This window comes from Pinus tabuliformis, chromosome J (genome assembly GCF_031772625.1).
Source record: "Pinus tabuliformis cultivar Carrire ecotype Pingquan chromosome J, CPIR1, whole genome shotgun sequence".
In the NCBI taxonomy this organism is placed as follows: Eukaryota; Viridiplantae; Streptophyta; class Pinopsida; order Pinales; family Pinaceae; genus Pinus; species Pinus tabuliformis.
Window position 1 is genome coordinate 1,076,694,242 of NC_142295.1, and position 4,293 is coordinate 1,076,698,534.

The following is a 4,293-nucleotide window of genomic DNA, read 5'->3' on the forward strand; positions in this document are numbered from 1 at the left end:
ATAAGAAAAGCGTATTTCCTTCTGACAGCTGCATGGGCCACATCCGTAGCTCAAACTGAAGTGCTCAAAGAGAATAAGATCAAGTTTATAGTCCAAATATTATTATGAGACAATAATATTTGACTTTTCTATTTTTGACAGCCAGTCTAAAAATAGACTTTGATCACTCACACTGTGATCACTCACAATGATAAAAAATAGAAGTCCATCTATTTTTCCCAACTTGATCAATCATCCATAAACAGCAAAACTGCAATTCATAGACATGATCCATATGTCTAAAAATAGACTTGCGCCAAAAATAGCCTGCGGGCGCACTTAGTGAAGGCGACTCTTTTCACTAAGCTCCATCATCTTGTTGCAATATCAACACCATCATGAAGACATGAAGAGATCATGGATCATGGTAGAATGAAGACATTACATTACATGATAAATCAGAAGGTATCGATGCCGATCCAAGGCCCTTTGGAGGGTGAAGATGAATAACAAAGAAGATATTTTAATGAAGATGAAGTGTTGATCATATCTATCATGAAGAAGTCAAAGACATAGCAACAAAGAGAGAAACTTTATTAGATTCCTTGAAAATATGTGTCATGGTATAACTCCCAAAAAGATGAAGAAATGCCTTGATTTGACCCCTCCATCCTCGTAGATGCGGAGGGTCAAAACAGGAAACGCCAGTGAAGCCATTGATGATGGTTTTTGAGTCTCCAAAACTATTAATGTTTTGTATCTCTTTTTCTCTTGCAAACCATATCAAGCCCCAAACGGTTATCATCTCAGCCTTGATGTTTGTTCCTTTACAAATATTCCAATGAAGTTTTCTCATCAATACAAAGCCATCCCCCACAACCACATTGGCCCCACTATGTCATGCCATCAAGGTATCCCACAAACAGAATAATGTGTAGGTTTGTGAGACTCCTGAACATTTCACGGACGTGCAGACCCTTTGGTTCCATGTGTTCTAGCCATGATATAAATTTTTCACATATTTGATGTACTTTGATAAGCACCCCATGAAAGATACAATGGTTGTGTACCTTCCATATTTCCCAAAAAATAAACAAGGGGATGTAGTAAAGGGTACCCCCTTCAGTAGCTCCTAATCTCAAGTAGCGCTCAATAAATAAAAAGATTTTGAAATGTAACCTGCAAGAATATAGAATAATAGATCAAACATGTAATGCAATGCTATAGTGATTGAAAAAATGTGTTACCGATTCTTCACTCTCACGACATAGGACGCAACAACCCGACCTGATATATTGATCTGAATATGTAAACATGAATATTTTTGCAATTTGCAAGTGAAATTTATATATGGTTTTGTTAGAGGATCAATTTACTAAACACATAAAACAAGTTAATTTAATGACAATTTACATCCAAACAGAGACAAAACAAGCATATCTGAAATAGATAACACAAAACATGATAAAGTAGTTCACCCCTCTCCTAGGCTACATCTCTTAGTCCAGCTTCCAATGCAGGGCCTCTTTCATTAAGTGACCAAAAGTGTGTTTACATGATTTTACATATCTCAAAAAGCAAAACTTATGTCTCCAATGGATCCAACACTATAAAAAAACCCCATTTTGCTTCTTTCTGCACCTCATTCGGCAAAAGATTGAGTAAGTTATGCTTGTTTATAGTTTTTGCTCAATTACACAACTAATCATACTCCAATTTGACCCAAACCTAGCTTGTACGCCCCAAACCTGAAACCGGTGCACAATTCTAGCCTACAATCATGCTTGACGGGAGAAATTGTAAGATGGTTAGTTCACCCATTAAGCCCCCTGTCCCAAAAATTTCGGTCATGTGGCGCACATACCACTGCATAGGGGGTGAGATTCTAGGGCCTAACTCTTAGCCCCTTTTTCATTGTGGTATGGTCACATGGGTGAACATGTATCTGGGGTTAGCCCCCTCTACGCCTGTGCTCCTGGTCCTGTGAGGGGTCATGTGATCTGGGGCTAGCTGTTAGGGGATTTCCCCTTTTCATTATTGGCTCGCGGTCTTGGATTGGCTCTGGTGTATGGTTTATGGGAGGGCGTCATGACCATGGGGATGGGGCTAATCCTTGGCCCTTGGTCCTGCCCCTTGGTTCCGAGGGTGCAGGGATCAGGGTTGGGACTTAGCCCCGACCCCAACCGCCAACGTACAATGAGTTAAAATTTAAATGCCACCTGAATTCATAGCCTATTAAGAAACATGTGCATGACGTGTTGGTGTGGGCCTATGGTATTTGTTGCCAGGTCACGAGTTTGATCCCCTGGAGATTAGTTTGGACCAAACTAACCTTAATGCCTTGTTTGGAGGCCACGTGGCAACCAACCATTGGCCCATGTGGCCCTCCTTCATTGGCCCAAAAACGAACCTAAACCAATCAAATTGCGCCTTCACGAACCAATAAACAAGTGACACTTGTAAACATACAATTAGATGAATTATACACAGTCATATGCCCATTCACTTGCCTAGTCAGTGCATGGATTGCTAACTGGATGTACCTACAACTTCAATTTTTAAAATTTTAGTTGTTTAGCAAATCGATCAGAACACGATACCGGGAGCATACAATATCAATTTTGAGTGAAACAAGTCGTGTTGGATTCAAATCACTGAGATATATCCAATCATATAGATTTCAAGCATTTTTTAGCACTTTGAATTTTGAGCACTAAATTGATCCCTTGGATCACTCCTCGCCATTGGAAGCTTTTGGGCCTCCGAAAGACTACTTTCAGTCAACAAATAGATGATGGTACGATTCCCTCACCCTTCCAACCTTAATCCATTTAGCTTTGCTTGGATTTGTGCCTTTGAGACCAACATGACGGTACTCCACATTCCCTCATTTTGAAGTACTTGTCCTTTTGTCAAGCATGGTATCTTGCTGCAATTCTTCAATAAATTTTGGTGAGAAATATTCAATTGAAGGAATCTGAACATGCTCTCCTTGATCATCAATCAAATGAGGCTCATATAGTCTCAAATTCTCAACATTAACAATTGCATACATTTGCATATAAGGAGGCAAATCCGAACAGAAGGCATTGTTACCAATCTTTTCTATAATCTTAAAAGGTCCATACCTTATTGGTTTCATATTTTTACCTTCTCCTTTAAGCCTCCCTTTGCTAATGTAAAGCCAAACTTCATCTCCATCTTGCAAACTGTGGTCAACATGATGCTTATCATGCCTTGTCTTATACTTGGCTTGGCTCTTTTCCAACTTTTCTTGAACTATTTAATGCACCAATTGAGCTTGCTCAATGAACCGCTTGGCCTTATCAATGTCACTATGACCATCAATAACAAAACCTTCCCAAAGATAAGATCTAAAGGATATTTTGGTACGTAACCAAAACATGCCTCAAATGGAAATGTTTGATTCAATGAATGCTTTGCTCGGTTATAAGCATGCTGAATGTAGTGTAAATGTTCATCCTGAAGCTTGGGATGTTTGCTGCAATAACCTCGAAGAAGATGTGCCACCGTTCTTTCACTAGTTTTGTCTAACCATCGGTTTGTGGATGAATGTTGTGCTCTTTTTCAGCTTGGTGTCCATGAGTGCCCATAAGCTTAACCAAAAGTTCCTGAGTAATTGATAATCTCGATCAGAAATAATGGATTCGGGCATCCCAAAATGTACCCATGCATGTTGAAACAACATTTGTGTAGTCTATTCAGCTGTAACCGGCTTCTTACAAGGAATCAAAATACACATCTTGCTAAAACGATCCACCACAACATATTTAAGAGAATTATGATTTTTTTAGACATAGGTAGTCCTCTTACAAAGTCCATAGAGAAACTTTCTGTAATGTCCCAAACCAAGGAAATTTGGAACAAACCCTTCAAATAAGATTATCTAGCACTTAACAAGAAATTTCCATGGAAACCCAAACACCAGAAATTTGACTGAAACCATAAACTCACAAATTGCATAAAATCTCATTAAAAATCACTAACATGAGAAACAATGAGAAATGAAACAACCAAAATCTAGCTTTGTTATATATTGATAGATGCCAATACAATAGCTGGGAATGACCCTCCAGTCTCCAAAGTGAAACAGAAAAACAATCTTTACACTTGTGGATTCTGAATGAATCCACCAAGGGGAGATGGGTGCTCGCCCAATCTCTCTAAATCACCCGAGGGTTTTTGTCCTGGGGTTACCAATGGAGTAGAGAACCATGTTCTCAACCTCATATACAAGAAACAATATCAAAACCCAGCTATCCCAAATGATCTTCTCCTCCTCCCTTTATAGAT